Raw genomic sequence first — 21,552 nt, forward strand, 5'->3', positions numbered from 1 at the left:
GCACGGTTTGCTTGGACAGAAGACGAGACCGAGTTCTTCATTAAACTCATAAAAGAAAAAAGAAATGGGGGAATATTGGATTCTAAACCATGCCACAATTTATCAAGACCTTGAAGCAGAAATGAGGGAGAAACACCCAGAATAAGTGCCGTTTCCAAGGGGCTTTTCCTTGCCATTAATGCTTGGAAAACTCACCTACTTCTCCTTCGGTTAAAATTAAGGGCTAGTGGCTGAGATATACGTAAACTAGAGATGCACCGATTACAATTTTCTGGGCCGATTCCGATTTCCGATTTTTCATTAAGTTTGACCTGCCGATACCGATTTTAGCCGATTCCGATTTCATTTTTTCTGACCACTTTACAGCACACACAAATATTTATTTTATATCTTTTCTGTAATAGAACATTTTACAATTTGCATAGTACATTTCTTTTTTGAACAGATAAACGCTATAAAATAGAACTATATAAATTACTCCAGGTGTGGGTAATTCACACACATCTAAAGTGCAGTGTTATGGAAGAACCATTTCCTTTTCACATTCAATATCCAATCATTTTTTTATACATGTATTTAGCAAACTAAACGTCTGTATGAAAACAGGGAATGGCGATAAAATAATATATATAAAAAAAATAAAAAGAAATATAGCCTTGCAGTATAAAGATATTTCTCAAAGCACACACACACAGGCCTATTGCAATCACTTGTACAAACTGAATAATAAAACAAGTTTAAATGGGTACATTTTCTATAAATATTGTTCTTCGTTTTCTTTTCTGACATAGCCTACTCCAGTTCTTGTTAAAACACGCACATTCTGTGCATTTTGGGCACTTTTTTGTGAAACCCTATTTAGGCTATTTTGTCCATCAAAAGTGTGCTTTCCCTTTAATTGAGCGTGAGCAGTGCAGCAAATAGACTCGGCGCCGAAACACGCGCTTCACTGCTCGCGACGCTCCTGCTTGACGCTCAAGCGCTGCTCCTGCTCCCGTTGTGATTAACATGCACGGCGAAAAAAAATACGCGCTTGCGGTCTGAACGGACATAATTCACGAGGTTTCCTACATGTGTGTTCCGTGTGCACGTGTGATGCTGATGTTGCGCGATGTTAATCATGCGGCGCCCGAGTGCATTTGACCGGCATAAAATCGGTATTTGTCAGACTGACCGGCCGGTCGCCGGTCACGGCCGATCACATGAAAATCGGCCAATTCCGGTCACCAGCCGATCAATCGGTGCATCTCTAACGTAAACCTACCAACATCCGTTGCCATGACTTATTACGGGAGGAAAAAATTACATTTTAGTCTCATAACATCAACAATAGTTTTTTTTTATCGATGTTTAGAAAATATCGCAAAAGTTTTGCGTAAATCTGTAATGGAAACGCGGCTTATAATGGAGACAAATTCTATCCAATTCATCCATCTTGAACTTTCCCACTTTTTTTTTTGCAATGCATTCTGTGATTGACTACATAGGCAGCTGACTTCTACGGTAGTCATGAACAGCCTATTATGCTTTAAATGCTGTCTAGGTAGTGTGCTCACCAGGCTTTAGGTTGCAGTAGCTGTGATTTTCACTTCTGGAATGGCAGCTCATTCAATCTCGTTTCATGAGGCTTGAAAGGACGTTTGCAGTTCTTTGGCCCCGTCGCTCGATGCTTGACCCAGATACCCAGGTTTCTCCTCTTCTCTGACTGCTTGAGTACTCGGCTGATTTATCTGTCAAGCACTTATTCAAAATGGCCAACATGCAGAAGTTTAGGCTAATTTATGCCTGTAGGTCTTGGTTTTGTAATGCTTCTGTATTTGTATTTGATCCGTGATCAAGATTTTGAAAACGGTTTACATTTACATTTACATTTATTCATTTAGCTGACGCTTTTTATCCAAAGCGACTTACAATTGCAATATATGTCAGAGGTCGCACGCCTCTGGAGCAACTAGGGGTTAAAGTAACAACATGTAACTTTTCAACCTTCATAATATATTTCCAAGATCCTTGTGATGGTACATCGACTTACAATAGGTTGAATGAGACGTCTGCCAGAGCCTGACGGGGTCTGTATCGCTTTTACTGGCACTATGTAACTTCGGGGTGCGGGTAGTAACCAGCGCTCAAAAAGAACTACAAAATTTGACTGCTTTACGGCATACGTCACTTTGCCCACCACTTCCTCAAATGTGGCCAACCAGCGCGTTTGTTTTCGTACGTCTGTTTTCGTCATGGCTGAAGCAGCAGCGAAACGTAAGAAGTCCAAGGTTTTGTCGGAGTAGAGTCGAAAGAGGAAAAGGGAGAGTGATAAACTGAAAGGCAGGACGAGGATCAATATGGGTCGAGCGTTTGCTCGCTGGCGTGAGCTAATGGAGGAGGAGTGTTACCAGACCGATGCTGACTTGGCCGTCATGCTGTTGAACTAGTAAGTAACTGTAAATTGCTTGCATACTATATCTTTAGTTTTTCTAATCTGTTGTCTGCCTGGCTACGTTATGGAAACTATCTGGTCCTCCATTTATTTATCTTCATGAATCAGCTAGTAGATGAGCGAATTATCAATCTGGTAGCTAGTAAACACTAACATGGTAGTTTTAGATGGTTAGGATGCTATCGCTATCATTCTCGTTCAGATTTGAGCATTGCAATCGACATGCAAATCGCAAATGTTTGAGTTAAAATGTTTAGTCTACTAAACATGTATAAATTATGAAAGGGGGAAGATTAATAATATTATCATTGCCCATATGAAAAAAACCTGCATGCTTCATATACAGTAACCGTAAATCATTTTACGACAGCGGTAATGGACAATTCCGCTTCCAACCTGTAGGGCGACCGCAGAGGAAAAGTTCCATGTTGTTGCTTTAAGTGTCTTGCTCAGGGACACATTGGTGTCTCACAGTGGATTCGAACCCGGGTCTCTCACACCAAAGGCATGTGTCTTATCCAATGCGCCACCACCACCCCTTTACATGATTATCATGTCACACCGCTGTCAATGCCTAATATGTCATCTACTCATTTCCCCTTCAAAATCAGCTTAGAAAGTGCACGAGTTTGGTGATGATTGCGCCATTTGTCGTCACGAGTGAATCTGCTCCACTACAGCGGATCTGTGTTTGGCTCCCAGCCTTCCTCTCTGTTTCTCTCAAACCCGCCATAAAGATCCTTTTATCCGTCTCCTCCCCCACGGCCTCAAAGTCCTGCCTGACTCAGAGGCGGTTTGCTGACAAAAAAGACAAACAACATGTGAGATTTTCTCTTTCGCAGTGTTGGCTTAGCCTATATCTCTACGTTTTTTTTAGCCTTTGGCAATATTATATACCTCAAAATATAAAGCAGTTCAAAATATTCAAAGTCAAGTCAGATTTATTTGTATAGTGCTTTTCAAAATACAGAAAACCATGCTGTTAAGGTTTATAATATCTTCATATCTTCATGCCTTATGGATGCATTTAGCTGATTAGAGCTGGGCGGAAATATAGTTTACAATTTGCTATGATTATAAACAATAAAGCAATTGAGATTTGCTGTGTAGTATATTATCATATATGAATATACTGTATGAATGCAGACATGCTTATGTATTTAACTAAGAGTTGGGTGATAATAGTTACTGCACCAATACAATATTTATCTTCAAATACTTTACTGAAACACTTTAAGTTTTAAATGCCACACTGACTAAACGTTTTTGAGTTATGACACAAGTTTCTGATTCATCGAAATAAACCATTTGAACTGATTCACAGACTTGATTGTGATTTAAACCAGTTGCTACTAATATTTGCTGCTTAACTTTAAATCACCAGCACTATCATTGTACAGTATATCATGAATATTTGATCTGTCAAGCTGCCGTCTCTGTATTGAGGGTTTGTTTTCAGATGTTGAGCACATACACGTCTTGTGGTCATGTGGAGATCGAAGAATCCTTCCCCGTGCTATAATGGGACCAGATTTCCCAGAACTCTTTGGCATTGATTAGTGTTACTGTAGTTATTCCTGATTTGGCAACAAATTACTAGGGATTCCCGATATATCGGCCACCATATCGGTATCAGTCGATATTTGATCATTTTTGGTGTTATCGTTATCGGCCCGATAAGAAAATTTGGCTGATATATTAAAGCCGATAAATAATGGATTAGCCTATGTCCTTCAGCTGAGACACTTCAGATGCGCACTGTTCAACATGATGGCTTTGAATTGCTTGAAATATGATTGGAATCACTTCAAAAAAGGAAAATTCAGTTCAGCAAGTCTGGCATATCGGCTACATACAATTATAATGATAAAATCGTTATAATTGTGTGTTTGAGACGTGGCTTTTAATGGTGAGACTTGTTTTTGTAATCAGGCCCTCAAAAATGATATAAAAATGTGGATTTAGATTTATCGGCCAATATATCGGTTATCGGCTTTGAAATATAAAGAGTTATCGGTATCAGCCAAAATGTTCATATCAGTGCATCCCTACGGTTTACTACAGGAACTAAAACTATAAAAGTTAGGATTGTTTCTTGTTGAGGATGTTTTTAATATGCTAAATTTCCTTTCTGGGATCATTAAAGCATCTCAGTTCTGCTTCCCTCTTCAAATCTCCATTGTGAAGTTGAAGCAGCTTTAGCGTCAGATCAGACGTGTGAGTGAAATGCCCTCTCAGTCATTGTTATGAGCTCCTGGCACATTCCCTGTGGGGGGGGGAAGACAATTATACGCTTCCTCTGAGCTGGGTCACGCAGAGGCGAGGGTGGAGGCGACTGAACAAAGCCTGCTGGGAGGTTGCTGGTTGAACACAGGAATCTTCCTGTTTGTGTCTGTCGTCTCTGAAGGGATGACTTCAGTCGATCCAGAAGACAGCTGGCTGGCTGGTGGGAAACCTCTTTAGTCGAGTTGCCTTCAGGAGTTACAGAAACGTTCTGATGTTCCGAAGAATGCGCCAGTGTTCTATTTTTGTAAATAACTGGCTAACAAAATTCCAAAATTCAAAAGCATTCTAAATAATTGGCTAGTTTGTATCACTGTGTTCTTGGGTGTTGTACTTGAATCTCTGTGAAATCGCTTTGGATAAAACCGTCTGCTAAATGTAGAAATGCATGGCATATCTGCGATCTGACTTAAGAAAGTCTGTCACCAAGAAGAAAACTTCTTACAAATGTGCGTTGTAGAACAAAACGTCAAAGTATCGTCAACATATGTTTACCGCTGACCTTATTTCACTCATAAATTGAAAAACCCCATTATAAAACCCATAGGAAAATCTTGAGGGAATTAGTCTTCTGGGTTTTGACGTCATCCCTGCACCACTTTATATGAAAATTGGGATGTTTTTCAATAGGGTTGTGTGCCATTCAGAATTTAAATCACAATGTTTTTAAATGTCAATTTCAAATTCCTGAGGGTCCAAACCAAATGCTGGACAGATTGAAATTCCACCTATATAAATTTGTATTTACTTTATGAATTTCATCGTATTTAATAGGGATTTAATAGGGACGTATTTAATATATTCCAAAATATATCCAGCTTTCTTGTAGCTCAAAAAGTAGAGCGTTGGCGCTTGCAATGCCAAGGTCATGGGTTCGATTCGATTCTTTGGATAAAAGCGTCTGCCAAATGCATAAATGTAAAATGTAAATGTATATACCGATAACCGATAATGCTTTATATTTGAAAGCCGATAACCGATATATTGGCCGATAAATCTAAATCCAAATTTTTATATAATTTTTGAGAGCCTGATTACAAAAACAAAAGTCTCCCCATTAAAAGCCATGTCCCAAGCACACAATTATAATGTTCTCATGATAATGTTATGTAGCCGATATGACAGACTCGAGCTGCACATGTTGCACTGAACTGTATTTTCATTCTTTGAAGTGATTCCAATCATATTTCAAGCAATTCAAAGCCATCATGTTGAACCAGTGCACATCTGAAGTGTCTCAGCTGAAGGAAATAATACATCTTCTTTAGTATTTAGTATATCTGCCAAATCTTATTAGGCCGATAACAATAGCTAAGATAAAAAATGCACATATATCGGCCGATACCGATATGGTGGCCGATATATCGTGCATCCCTAATACTTCATAAATGAATTCTGTGGAACTCATGTAAGAACACTTCATTTCCCAGAATGGCTTGAAGTAAATTCCTCTTCCTGTCATTATTACCTGGTGTAAAGAAGCCGTAAAGGTTACAGAACGAAATATGTATTATGCTTTTCTTGGTGATGTGTCTTTGTGGTGTCTTCACAGTGGATGTGTCATCTGTTGTCGGTTTGTCTAAGTATCTTGACAGAGCAGGTCCTCTTTGTAGTGGGATGATAGAACACAAACAGATGAGAAACAGCAGAAGGTCAGAGACGCTCTTGCCGGGAGGGAGATAATGAACAGCAGTCCTTCATGAGAGAAGTTTCTAAAAAGACATTTCTTGAATTCACTCACCACTTTTCTTGAAGCTTTGATGACATCTAACAGCTCAATGCCTCTAATCCTGCTTTTCCTCTCGCCGTATTTCTCAGATGTTGTGCCATATTTCTGCTAGAACGGACGGGAAGTAAAGCGTACTGTTGTTTTTGTGAATGGATGTGTTCATACCCTGCCCTTCTAGTTCAAGCTGATTCACTCAGATTAGTTCAAACTTGTCTTTTATCAACAGCAAACGACAAAGCGAGTGTATAAAAGTTTTATAAATGGAATCGTTAGCAGATGTGAAAGTTAAAGAGAGTCGCTCTTGACGGGAAGCTTGTGTTGAGTGTCGTGTCCGCGATGGCTCTGACTTACGCCTCACCGGCCCATGGATAGGCTGGAATGTAAATCAGTAAATTTTTTCTGAAATGCCATTCAGCTCGTGCCAGCAGGTTTTTGGAAAAAGGCTTTGAAAGGTTTTGTCTAACATAAAGACTGCCTTGGCTCTGGGTCCAAATGCCCCATTGCCAACCAGATCTTCTATGTTTACTCTACTTTAGCAAGCAGTGTAATTCCGGTAACATAATGTTTCATGTTTGTGGCTAAGTGGTTGTGCTTGATTTCTTCTAGACAAATTTTGGAAATTGCATTTCAAATTGTGCATAATTTTTTCTGATATGTTTTCAGACCATAAAGACTCGTGATGAGGACGATCTTTTAAAGAGATGGTTCACCCAAAAATGTGATTCCTGACAATATTTACTCACACTAAAGTAGTGTTGCACGGTGTACCGATACTTCAAAAGTATCGCGATACTCGGAAATTAAAAACGTCACGATACCTAAATTTTTCAGTATCGATACTTTATAAAAAAAAAATAAAAAAAAAAAAAAAAACGCCTCCCTATGGACGTCTGTGTTTTTTTCCTGACGCACGCAGCAAAGAACCTGCCGCTGTCAGTGTCATGTGACAAAACACTACAGCGAGATGGCTGCATGTGCGAGCACAAGTGGTCCACGACTCGTAGAAAAAGATGACGCGAGGAGTGACATATGGAAGTACGTTGCCTACCTTGCTCTGTTGCACGGTGCACCGATACTTCAAAAGTAAATCGGAAATTAAAAACGTCACGATTCCTTAATTTATTAGTATCGATACTTCTAAGAATGACTGCGTTCCAGATTTGTAAGGCCGGCGAGTCGACACACTGGCTGCGTGTCGTGTCCGTTTTTATTTCGGCTCCCATGTTAACTGCCTGCGTGACACACGCGTCTGGGCGCGGCTCGAGGGAAACGCGTGTATGCTACAAATAGAACCGACGCCTATTTTTCACGCGACACGCAAGCGTGTTGGAAGCGTTTCCAGGCAAAATAGAATAGGAAAAGATGTTTCTATGTCATTTTGACACGAATACATATTAAAAAATGACATTTTGATGTTTGAACGTTTTGACATAAATACAATAAATGTCATTTAAAAAAAATATTATCGATTTTCAAATATTGCACCTCTCAAATACAGAACGAATTATTCTGTAGCCTATTTTGCCGTCAACACTGCCGACGTTGTCTTTGCTGCTATATATTTGTTTAACATGAAGTATAGGCCTTCCACACATCTCTCTCTCCCCACGTCAAATATATCACCAATGAGGCTTATCATATGTTACCAATATTAAACATTGTTTAATATAATCGCTGTTCATATTTTTATTCAAAGTTCAGAATCAAGATAAAGCTCTTATGTTTCTTATGATAAATGAGATAATGCTGCTAAATTTATATATTTTTTTACCTTGAATGTCATTGCTCTAATTTATTTTTTATATTTCATATTTTGTTCAAATGTTTAATATATCTGCTGTTCATATGTTAATTTATTAGTGTGTTATATGATTAGAATGTTGTCCCGGTTTTAAAATAAAGCACAGCAATGATATTTGAGAGTGTTTCTCCCTTTTCAGGAAAAGTATCGAAAAAGTATCGAAATCGCAATACTTGACTTGGTATCGGTATCGAAACAATAATTTTGGTATCGTGACAACACTACACTAAAGTTGCTGATATGACTTCAGAAAACGTAATATTGACCCCTTTTATTATGTTTTTATTTTTTTCTTCTTTCATTTAGGCAATTGAATGAGCTGTAGGCTATATGGAAATTGGCTTGTGTAAAGATTGTCAAATGCGTCGGGCCAGAACCCGACTCGTGTCCAGCTGTTACCATTAGCCAGTGATTTAGTGTATTAAGTTATAAATATGGATATTTTTCTTACAAAAACGCATCGCATCGCTTCAGAAAGCCTTTTTTTTTAACCCTCTGGAGCCGTATGGATTACTTTTATGATGGATGGGCTTCAAAAACTCACTTCAGTTACTATTCACTCCCATTATAAAGCTTGGAAGAGCCAGGATATTATATTAAACTCTGATTTTGTTCGTAAAAAAAATCATATACACATAGGATGGCTTTTGAGTGACTAAGTTGTTGGATAATTTACATTTTTGGGTGAACTAACCCTTTATATTATCTTTTGATTTCCACAGCTTAAATAACAACATACAGGTTTGGGAACAACTTGAGAGAAATTAGTTTATGTGCGAACTGTTCGTTTAATGGTTTTCCAGCCCTCTTGTTCATTACCCTGGAAGTTTCACGATATAGTGGCATTCCTTATTTGATCCAATGACACGCCCAGCTCATATTTTACCTTAAAATCAAAAAAAAAGTGGTATTGTGCTTAATGGTCCTCAATGGTACTTTTTTGGTCATTCAGTAAAACAGATACTTTTAAGTTTGTCGTAATAATATTTCTGCTGAATTTAATTTATGCTAATTTAATAGTCCTGACATGCTGATGCTGAGACTTAGTTAGTTTAGTGACAATTTAGGGGAAAAATGTCGAAAAAAAGAGAGGGTAAAAGCCTTAAAGATAAGCTTACTTTTCTTTATGCAGTAAGTTTAACAACATACACGGTTTGGAACGACTTCCACAAAGTTTAGTCTGTGGTTGAACTTTTCCTTTAATGCCGTGGCTCGGTCGTGATCGTTTTCCTGACTCTTGGTGGATGAGCCATTTAGATGCCGCTCTGATGCTTCATGCATGATTCACTCTCTCGTCTGGATGGATAGTAGAAAAGAGGTGTTTATTTGGTACCATTTTTATAATATTTCCATTCTGGTGTCAGTGGGATGGTGGTAGACATCCGTCACAGCGCAGCTGCAGTCATTGTGTTGTTGGGTTCATTGCCCCCTGTCACCATCCAGCTGGGATTTAGTTTGCCAGCCTTTCACATCTCCTCGTTCGACTGCAGAAAAACAGTTTTCACTTTCTGTGCCAGCCAGTTAATAAACCGTCAGCTAGAATGTCTCTGTTCTTTTGTTCAGCCGAGAGACCTTGGGTGGGCGACTGGCAGAAAGAATTGCACAGTTCGCAAGATTGTGGTGATAACTCCATCCATTTATTACAGCGCGGGCCTCGTGTTACTGTGAAAAAGTGTTTTTAGAAATATCAGAGCTTCAGAATATAAATATACAGTATAAGCACTGGTAATGTGGTTGGCATCAGCTTTTAGGGAAACCACCATACTAAAACCACCCGTACAACATTACAAATAAAATTCAAGACCGTGTTGAAAGACAAAAACACTGTCAAAGCGAATATTGTTAATACATGTTTCTGATGCTTCTCTGTGTCTTTTGAAGTGCACTTATTGTGTATTGTGGAAGATGGTGAATTCGGTACTGAAATGGTAAAGGGATTCATTTAGAAATGCAACTTTTGGGTTTTACCACAACTGATTGCTAAAAGTTTGTCAGAGAAGTTCAAAAGTCTCCTTCAAAGTACTCCCACTAAAAAGATTAATGCCAAAAAAAAGTAGAAAAAGTCAATTTCAGGAACAGCCAGTTGGTTGTCTACATGAGTCATGTGTAACCAGATTATTCAGTAGATGTGTTGTTTGATGAGGAAACACTTTCATTGGTCATTTGACCGTTTTGTCTGCTGGATGTTGGTGTAAGACATTCCTCAGTGGACCCCTGACTCCTGCTGGGGCCCCGCGGCTCCCTAATCACTCCAAACATCTATGTGGTTTCCAAGCCCTCTTTCTGGTTCATGGCCCTGGACTATTCATGATAGTGGCATTTCTTATTGATCAACTTACGTGTCCGACTTGTATTTCACTTTAAACTCAAAAAGAAATGTGGTACTTTGTTCAATTATTATTATTTTGTGTTTATTATTCAGTAAAACAAATGCTTAAATGGCCAAATACACACAAAATTGTGTCAAAATTCCTGAGTATTCAGTTAAACACAGTCAGTTTTGGAAGCTAAGAAAGATAACGCAAGTTGGATCCGTGCATAAACGTCTTAAAGTGACGACAGCCTAATATTCCTGCAGCTGTCTGTCATGTTCATCAAAGAACAAAAGACAAAGGAAATCAATCTCTGCTCTTCACTGAATAACTTTTTGTAATTATATCGTAACTAATGGTAAGCATTAATCTGTATTTAATTTTTACAATGAAGACTATCTAGTGTTATTTTACATTTGATTACTTTAATTGCTGTTGTACCGGTATGTCTTACCTGAATATACTGTATACCTACCTGAAAAACTTAAAGCAGTTTTTTTTCATATCTCTTTTTATTCTATTGCATTTATTTATGCTGTTGTTTGAAATTAGTCTTAAATATAAACAACATTTTCTTTATGCAATATCTTTTTTTTCTATCAATTCAGGGGTGAAAAATGACTTGTATATCTCAGTGAGATTCATCCAAATCATGCCTCAATTGGACCAAAAACATGTTTGTTTTGACGTTTATCTGCATTCATGTTACCCATTTTTTGTACCATTTGTTCCATTCATTTCCACTGAAATGTACAGGAAAATGCTCACTTTCTTTTCCAAAACCGTGTGCTTTTCCTTCAAGTGCTCGTTTTAGCCACGGCATGAATTAAACATGGCCTTGTAAAGGCAACGCTCTGAAGCACCCGCAGCGCTGAAACCCTCGGAGCCGGTGCTCGTGTTCCTCAGAACTCACTTTTCGGAGGTTCCCCTGTGATTTTGGACAGTTTTATTTTTGAAGGCATGACGAGAGAAGCTTGGAATGGGTTCGGCTTGTGATTGTTGTGTTGGAGGGCTTGAAATTGCTTGGGGGAACCTTGGCCTCAGTTGTAGCATGTGTTTGTCATAAATTTATTGGGTTGGACAAACACAATTGAACACACAGCTGCCGCCCATATTGTGGCTTTGCATAGGCGTGTTTTGAAAGCAAATTTGTTGAGTAGGAGCTGAAGGTGTAAAAAAAAAAAAAAAACCTGCATTTTTGCCCTTCTCTGTAGTTGCTGTAGTTTACAGAATGCAAACAGAAGATTTAGTCTTTTTTTTTCCCCAGGTTTCTTTCTCATTCTTAGCTCAAATGCCCATCGTATCCCATGCTGTATTTCAGCTCTCGAACATGCGTGACTGAAAAGCCTGCATAAATAACACATTCTTCTAATCAAAACAGATGGCAGTCTGTTGTGGTTTTGGTTTGTGCTGATTTTGTGTGCCTAAGATTCTTCTGGAAACCACATCTAAACCCAACTCCATATCCCAGCCCCCACACTGGGCGTGACCCACATGGCAGATCCCAATTGCTTCCTTATAATAACTGCTAGGCATATGCAAAACTGCATATTTTTTAAATCTACCAGTTGGTGAATTATCTAAACAACTAGTCGGTCTTGTAAAGTTAGAATAGTAGGCCCTTTAGATTAGAGTAATTGGCTTTAAAAGTTAGCGAAATGGGTCAGCGTTTTTGGTGGTAGCGATCGTGCTCCTTTAAAGAATTGCATTTGAAACACAATTGAATATGAACATGAATATGAAGACTAACACGAATAGCCTCATCCTGAAAAACTCTCCAAAATGTTGCATTTCTAAATTCAACCCATTTACAGCACTTTGCTAATAGTGTAATACACAAGGAATTTGATATGGTTTCCTGAAGCTCCAAGTACTTGCAAACATTCACATTTACACGAGGGAATCGAGAGAAAGAATTAGATACATTTAATAAAAAGGTAATGTAATATATACAGACTGTTATAAAACACTAGATAAAACAAGTCGTCCTCACCAATCCACCATCCTGACTCATCCTAGCATGAATGTACATTTGGGGTGAGGGGGGGGTAGTTACTTAGGTAAATTACCGTGAGATTTTACAGTGAATTATCCTTAGAAATTAGCTGAGAGCAAAAGTGTCTGAACCTGAAGAGCTGAGCTGATCCTATTTAAGCACTTAATTGATTGACGTGTGTTCAGAAACCAAAGACTGATTGGAAAAAACGAGTCAGACCTGCCGTGTTTGGTATAGTTTTCTGTATAGTGTATGTTGTCTTTAAGCCTCTGGTGCGCTTACATTGTCATCTTGCAACAAATGGCTTCTCTTCTCTTAAGGTTCTTCTGCAGCAATTACCTTTGTATCAACTGTGGCACTTTACACCGTTCTCAAATTACTTCAAATTAGGACCTACACATGACTTCAGATTAACTCTGTGTTGTCACTGTTTGCACGCAATGAAAGATGAACATGTTAAACGTGTTTGTGTGAACCGCTACCACAACAAAGTTGTGACAAGTGTTGCTAGTTTATTGGCAACACTTTTCATTCCGTAGCTTAATGTTTTTAGCCAGCAATGGTGTTTTTTGGGACATTATCAGGTTGAAATGGATTAGATTTTTTAGGTTTTAACCTAAAAGCATCAGTTTGTCTCTGAAATAAAAATGTGACGCCTATAGTAAGCACTTGGTAGTAAACTTTTCCAAAGGAGGCGTCTTTGGCATAAAGAATCATTGTTTTACGTTTCCAATTTCAATAGGGACGTCCCGCGTGACGTCACGCCATTTGGAGCAGCCATCTTGACGGAATATAAAATGCTAAACCGCTGGTGATAATACAGCTCGTCGCGAAATATTCATCTATTTACCAACCTTTGCGGTGATGATTGAAAAATCCTTCCCCGCTGGCGTCCAAATCAAAGAGTTGCTGACCCATCCGAACTCGTGATACCGATAGCCTGCTAAGCTTTTGTATGCTTTTAATGAAGCTCCGGTGTAGCGTGATGGGAAGTGAATAAGGTAGCTGTAAATGTCACCGGACTCAATGTCAGGAAGTTTTTCTACACATTTAATGCCTGTAAAAAGAACTTGTGGTGCTTCATATGGATCTATGATTCCTAATTATTTTATCTTCCTCTTGTATATTTCTTTTTATGATGACATGACGTGATGCTGACGGCCGCTGCGCTAATAATAGATAGTGGCCAGTGACCGCGACGCTGAAGTGTGTGAGAACAAATGAATAACATCAGTGCAAACCACCAACATTTATTTATTTGGATTAAATATTTAAATATAACATTTTAATCATTCTGTGTCATTTTTCAATGTCAGTCTTTTCACTATTTACATGTTTATGCCCAAAATGCTATAATATTCAAAGTAGTTGACTGTCGTTCTCCTCTACCCTGTGTACATTATTGATTAAATAGCCTAACGTTAGCCTATTTAAAAATTGTTACAGGCACCTCGCGAGCATTCATTCATTCAACTATTTTAAAAGACTGGAATGAACACCAGCACACACAAGCAATCTTTTTTTATAGTCAATTTAATAAAAAAAAATGTAACAACAGGTATGAAATGTCAGAAAGAGAAAAAAAACTTAATGGGAAGACGAGCATAGGACTGCTGCAGCTTAGTGGATAAATATATTTAGCCTATTTATTATTAAGATTGCACAGTTGGAAAGAAAATATATTTATAGGAACATTTCAGCAGGCTCAAGATAATTATACAGTGACCATTATTCATTATTTTAATCAATTCGCAGCCATAAAACGTGATAATCTGCATTCTCATGTATGTGCGCTTGTGCAATAGTATTCCGTCAAAATGGCTGACACGCGGCTAGGGGTCACGTGACTGGGAGATCCCTATAGACCGTTGTCACATCTTTACTGCACACTTTAGCTTCCCACATGTACACTTCACCTTGTCTTGTTCTCTAAGTCTATGGCAGACTACTAGGAGTGTTTTGGATTAGACTTCGGAAAGTCATTGGCTATGTTTACATGCACAACTTTTGTTTCAATCGGACTGAATTCACTCCAATTGATGAATCTGAATGTATTATTTACATGAACGCTAAATAAGTGATCGGGTTGATGTGCGTGTTTATATGTCACAAGCTTCATATCGGAATTGATTTTTTGAGTTTCCCTGCGTTTTATGCATAATAATAATTCTCCTACATTGGTTCTTTATTTGTTTTAAACAGCACACTTAATATTTATCCATTTCTGTTCATAATTTGGAGACAAAGAACATTTGACACTCATTTATATGACACTTTATTCAACAGGAAAAACGTCTCGTTCCGCGCGTCATACGGCATGACGCTATTTTTTTCGACATTGCACATGCGCAATCCAATCAAGTGTTTTACAATAAACCACCCCTTTCAATCCGATCGACATTTCATTTGGGTCGAGCTCAATCGGATCACTAAATGCCCATTTATACTTCTGCGTCGAGTGTATGCCGTAGTGTACGTCGTAGGCGACGCCGTCGTGAGCATTTATACTTCTGCGTTATGTCTGTGTTGCTTCCGACCAATCACAGATCTTGCGGTCCGCGTTGTCGCGACGTGTAGTTACATTTTTGAGGAGGTGCGCGTCAGGGTACGGCGTATGGTACACGTCTATGCGTATGCTACGCCATACCTTCTGCGCACACCCGACGCAGAAGTATAAATTGGCCTTTAAGGTGTTTAACATGAAGGCTTTTCAGTCCGATTGAGCCGTCAATCCAATTATTAATGGATTATTTGGTGGCATGTAAACGTAGCCATTGTTTTGTCATTTTCAGAGACGAGCGTACTGCTTGTAAGGAAAAGAGCAGCGTGAACATTTGTCAGAGATTCTCCTTTTGTGTTCGATAGAGGAAAGTCAAGAGTGATGGCACAAAGTTTGGGTGCACTGTACTTGATTTTGACTTGGATGAGAAATCCCTGGGTTTAATTTGCCAGGAAGCCATCCTTGTGAATAGTAGCACCATGATCTTCCTCCGCCAGCAAGCCTGTTCAATCCATCTGGGATCTTGTCAGCCTTCTCAGCCCGGGTACTCTGTGTGCACTGCGAACAGTATTTCTGTCCTCTCTGTGAATAGGCTGGAAATTATCTGTGACATGAATGCTGTAAACTCTCCCGCTCTCTTCCAGAGATTTTCATGTACTGCGGGACCTGTCATCCACGGTGCCAAATCAGTTACTGTTCACACTGGAGCGTTTGGAGTGAAACGTCTGGCCTGCTTTATTGACACACGGGAATTGAGATTAAAGGAGGCAGAAATATTTCTTCTATAGTTCTTATCTTTGAGCATCATCCTCAAAGTTTGCTCTCTGACTGGCTTCTTAGGCTATGTCTACACTAATTAGATTTGAAAACTGCATTTTCTTTTCAAAACCCACTCTGCCCACAGTAGTGTTTCTTGTCCACGCTTTGGCTAAACGTTGGAAAAAGCTAAAGTCATCTTACTGTGCATGCGTTAAACGTAATCAAAGCTAATTGAGAAGATGCAGAGTGACTAAACATAAGTGCCATCCCTCTCAGTGTCGACGGAAGGCCAAAATGTAGAGAAAAAGATTTTCTCTTTTTTCAAATGTGTCCATATTAGTGTAGATTGTGCTTGCTGCGATAGTCGGTGTTACCGTCGTTTTGCTTTTTTATAGGAATACAAATCAGTTAGTTCAATTAGTGAACAGACACTACAATTGCCAAACTGAATGTGTCTGTCTTGACTAGGGATGGGACGGTATGAAAATTTCATATCACGATTATAGTGACCAAAATTATCGTGATTATCAATATTATCACGGTTTTGTTAAAACGAGATGAAAGTGTTCAAAAAGAACTGATGCTCACACTAAAAACAGTTTAATATTTGAAAATCAACAAACAACAAATAAAACAAGCAGCTCTATGCACTTTTTTAAGCAAGATTATATTCTGTGGCATTTCCTTCCTTATAATGACCGTCGTCAATAGCAACACATTATAACACCGCGCACATCCATGAATCGCAGCGGACGCGCACGCGCTCTCTCGTTTCATTCAAATACAACTTGCCGTCTTGCGTCTCCGTTCTTCGGCGATTGTTTTGTACGCTGTACAAAATGGATTTATAAACAGGTAAGATTTAAAACATTAATCTCAATTCAATATGTCCCCGTAATTGTGTGGTAAAAAATAAAATAAAAATCGGTGTAATAAGTGTACAATGATAGTCTTGTTTGAACTTGTTCGTTCGTCTTTGGCTCAAAGCCACTTGCTGGAAACTTGTATTCGCGGAAGCTTCACGTTTATTTCAAGTGAGTGAGATAAAATATTTCAACTCAAAACAACATTTTGTGCCCAATTATTTCCCAGACGTAGTTTTTGGTAAGTTAACTTGCTATAAACAGTGGGTGATGGTCACACAAGAGGACTTGGCAGATTTGAAGTGTTTCCCCCCTATTTTAGTGTCCATCCTCGATTAAGTTTCACTCAGGACTTTTGTAAAAGCCAAAATATGACCACACCTCAGATTTGGTCCTCTTAAAACGCTGAAAAATCTCCCGAGCACGACCACTGCCTTTCGCCATTCCTTCTCGAATAAAAAAACAACAACATTGCGCGCTGCGCCTGCGTCAGACTGTTGCTGGCTGGACAGGATTTACAGTGAGTTATTAAAATCGCGATAATCAAACACGGTTTTAAGGATAATAAAAATTTTAACGATAATACTAACCGTCAGTACATTTTATCATGGTTTATAGTGAAACCGGTAATCGTCCCATCCCTAGTCTTGACTGACGAGACGAAGGGGGAAGATTTGGTTTTAAAGCGAAATAGAAAAGCACCTATTTAAGCAAGTTTGTCATTGTACTCTTTTGTTGTTTTTCATTAAGAAGAATAATGAACCCACCATCCAAGGAATCGCCGCACCCGAATTGTGGGAAATCAAGCGAAAGGTAAATATGCACAGCTCATTCCTACGGAAGCTTCCATGGGAATTAATTGAAAACGCTCGCTTTACTCGCACTGCTATGAATGACAGGTGCGTATTTTGCTTTCCCTTTGGAATTAGCGATTTAAAAGCAAGGTGCAAAAGAGGTCATTCCCCCCTGATGATACTGGTATTATCACACGTCGATTAACCGGTGGGAAATTTCCTCACCATCACATCCCTTGTGTGGATAAAGCTTCAAAAAGAGCTTCTGATTGGAGAACCGCGCAGTTGCAGCCCAAGCAAAAGGTCTGTTGCTTGCAGGGTCTTCGGGGCACGTCTATGTACACTTGACTTACCGCAATCGACGACCTGGCAGACGGTTGCACCCAAACAGACTTCTCATGGGCAATGCAGAGCGGTACATCACGTACAGCCACAAATTGAAGTCCTGCTGCGCTTCCAGACCGGACGCTGCTCCTGACATTTTGCTGAGATGGAGTCTGGCTGACCCCGCAGGATGCTTGATTCCCATCACCTGAAGCTTCCTGCACTTTTCTATTTCAGTCAGCAGTTCAAGCACACAATCCAATTACACGGTGGACCCTCGGTGTGGCAGCTAGTGTGGAATGAGTGCTCGGGCCCGCGGGCAGACTCTTAGAAATAGCTCGTTAAGAAGCCCCCTTTCCTGCCCCTGTAATTGAGTATTTGGCTTGGCTGTGTTTGGCAGAGCTGGGAAAATATTTATAGGTTGAGGTGGTGCTTTACGACTCTAACATCTGGTGGCATTAAGACATTAAATGCTACATGTGTCTTAGTTATGATTAGTATTTTGATAATGCAGCAGATTTTAGCTTTTTATTATGTTATTTCTCTATACTAAAAATATATATAATTTTGAAAAACGATCTTAATATTTTAATATATAAAATTTGAAATGTTTGGCCACAGCTTTGTCATGAAACTTTTTTTTTTTTTGCAGTTATATGTTCTTGTGAGGCTCGTGTGCATTAACCACATAGTAAGGAATTAGGGCTGGGATAAACGATTATTTTTTAAACGATTAATCTAGCGATTATTTTTTCGATGCATCGATTAATATAACGATTCATTTTTCCAGTCCGATTCGATTTCGATTATCGATTATCTCCCCAATCCCCGTTAATTGACTAATAGCAATTTATACATGTTAATTTACATATCTGAATGAAAAAAACATGAATTCCTTAACATTGCAATATATGTTTATTGCTCTTAAAATTCCCAAATAAAAGACTATACAAGTGCATAGTAATGCATTCTTAGTCAGAGGTAGCATTCAATAAAACCTTAAAGCCTTGAAAACACAGCTTACTGAAACAAGCTTACTGAACACATAGGGCCGAGCTTACTGAAAAAAAGTTCTTTCAGATGAAAATAACAACAACTTGATGTCTAGCATTCAATAAAAAAATTAAAAGGTCACCCAAAATACTTGTTTAGAGCAATTGAAAGAATACAGTAACCAATGTAAACTTGAGGGCTTTAAGCTAATACAGAGAGTGCTTTTCCAACAAAAAATTAAATAAAAATTAACAGTGGGAGCCAGCAGCCTGTCATGGCGTCCTTCCTGAACCAACAGAATTGAACATTTATGTTGAAAACACATAGTCCTAGCTTACTGAAAAAAGTGCATATTTTAATTCTTCATTCACATAAAAATAACAACAACGTATAGTAATACACTCTGCCACTCACCTTTTTCTTTAAAAAAAATACTAATAAAAAAAAGTACTTAACTAGAATTTAATAAATGGAACATTATTGTAAAGTGTTACCGATTTGTTATACACCGATTCAGACGTCTCGTGAGTTCAGTGTTGGACAGATCAGTTGTTTTAACCATTCATTAAAGTGAATCGGTTCAAATGAGTCATTAGTTCGCGAATCGGACGTGTCATTAGTGGACCTGTAGTCTACGGCAAGCGCTGTGTGATTGTCCTGGCAGTTTATTTTTTTACCACAATTCACACTCCGCGGTAATTCAAGAGAAAAAAAATCTCCGAATGCTCCACGTGAAACTTTGGTCTTCCGCCCTTTTTCTATCGTGTCTAATGATTTTGATTAATATGCACGAGGGAGAGAGAGCAAGACAGCGCTCGTGTTGTTTGAAGACGTGAGTGCGCGCGCGCGGCTGGGGCTCTCTCTCGAACTTACTGTATATGCGCCCTGTCAAGCGCAGTCAGTCATTCTATTCTACATCACTCACCGATCAAATAAGGCTTTGGCGGCCGCCAAAAAAAATTCAATGCAGGAAAACCCCTGGATTGGTTATATAACGAATGATGGCCATCGCGTATCAGCGCACATAAGGTACACACTGTGAAGTCATTTGCAAACGTTTTTGAGAGAAATTAAAACAGGTCGACGAATCGACGCGCATATTTTGCGTCGACGTATTTTTTTGCGTCGACGTCATCGATGACCTCGACGCGTTGTCCCAGCCCTATAAGGAATTATAGTCCGGTCCAACTTCCACTCCAATATATACATTTAAATATGCTCCTTCCTTAAAGAGAGCTTATTTATCATAGAGACAAATCCTTCCGATTTCAGTAATATGTAAATAGTATCACCAGAGTGATTTATCACTTATAGCATGGGATGATGGGAGCAATCAAGAACCATCCTGAATACAGGGATTTCAAAGCAGTCTCTTATCACCTTAACATTTGGCTGTTCTTATTGGAAAGAATATCAAAGATGTGGTGTACACTTTCAGTGTTATCCTCAATTTACATTTAAGACAGAGCTTCATTTACACGCTGAGAGGGAAGACTAATGTAATGCAGTATAAAGTGTTGGAGCAGAGATATTTCTGCGTTCGTTCTGACGCCGGTGAACCCAAGGTGCTTCGTGTACTTTGCTAATGCTATGCTGTAATGAACTTCATTTTTCAGATCTTCGACATCCACATAATTTTTTTCCCTACAACAGATTATCCCTGATTAATTTGTTGCAAGCCTTGCCTTTGTGTTTGACAGCGCGATTAGTTGGATGGATCGCTCGTTGTGTGTTAGCATTGAGGGCAGTGCAGTAGGTCAAGTGCAGATAGTATTTCACCCTCTTTACTGTGTGGTTGAACGAAGCAACCCAACTCCTCCAGACCGGCCCTGGACAGCTGTTCTCTTCTCTTCTGGGTTGGATCAAATGTTCCCTTCGCGGGCGCTAACACGGTTGGCCTGTGTTTGATTTGGCTAATGGTGGAGTTATGAGGTTGGCAGGACTAGCATGTTGGCCATTTGGGGAAACTACCGATCGGGCCTAATAAGAACAGAGAGAAAGGACGGCTGTCTTACCGTCATCTCTGAGATCAAATCCTACACTCGTCTTCTTACAGATCTCTCGACTCGAAAGAAGAAGACAAGAAGGCGAGGGAGAATTCCAAGAGGGGAAGATGAAAACGTGGTTGGCAGTGCTTTCATCTGATGCAGTGTGTAATCTAACCACGGGAAGTGCTTCCCTCCCTTTCACTGAGCCTGTGCTCTTCAGAAAGAGCTGTGATTTACACTGACGAAGAGCCTGTCAGTTTCTCTGCCATTCCAGCAGCCTTTGAAACCTGTTTTTTATAAGAGAATCTCAATTACTCAATTGCCGGGAGGGAATTAAAAAACTCAGAGGCCGTTCTGGCACTGAGTGCTTTTCAATCAGGTCAGAGGGTTCTCCTGAGTAACGACTCTTGATTTTTATGCTTCATCTTTGTTGTCTTGTTGTTGTTTTTCTTCATCCCAGCCCCGATTGTATTCGCTCTTTTTATCTGTTTTTCATCATCAAACAAGGGCGAGACAGGTATTGATCCTCGGTTCTGTCATCTCGGCGAGGCGTCTGCACAAGTGCCCGTTTGAGTTTCAGCTCACGTTTTTCCATCAAGCCGAGGCGTCCGCAGTGGATGCCTGTGTTAATTAGGCCCGTGTCGTGTCGGGTGGGGTTGGGAGCATGGAAAAGACGGCTCGCCTCCCCCGAGCGCTCCCGCTGCTCGCTGGCATGTGGCAGGGAAAGCTAAATTAGTTTAGCGCTGTTATTTACGGCCCCTGGAAGGGCACCAGTA

General features: G+C 39.4%; 1 protein-coding gene and 1 long non-coding RNA gene across 5 annotated transcripts in view; one reads left to right on the top strand and one right to left on the bottom strand.

Annotated features, from left to right (window-relative positions):
• Positions 1-21,552, top strand: part of znf609a (zinc finger protein 609a) — a 122,431-nt gene that overhangs the window by 16,038 nt on the left and 84,841 nt on the right. The window lies entirely within an intron of this gene.
• LOC309491289 lies at positions 1,950-11,088 on the bottom strand. Its single transcript, XR_014202992.1, has 3 exons — positions 8,468-11,088; positions 6,186-7,184; positions 1,950-3,232 (listed from the first exon to the last, which is right to left on the bottom strand). It is a non-coding gene; the product is annotated as an uncharacterized lncRNA (long non-coding RNA).

This window comes from Leuciscus leuciscus, assembly GCF_965113295.1.
Source record: "Leuciscus leuciscus genome assembly, chromosome: 25".
Classification (NCBI taxonomy): Eukaryota; Metazoa; Chordata; class Actinopteri; order Cypriniformes; family Leuciscidae; genus Leuciscus; species Leuciscus leuciscus.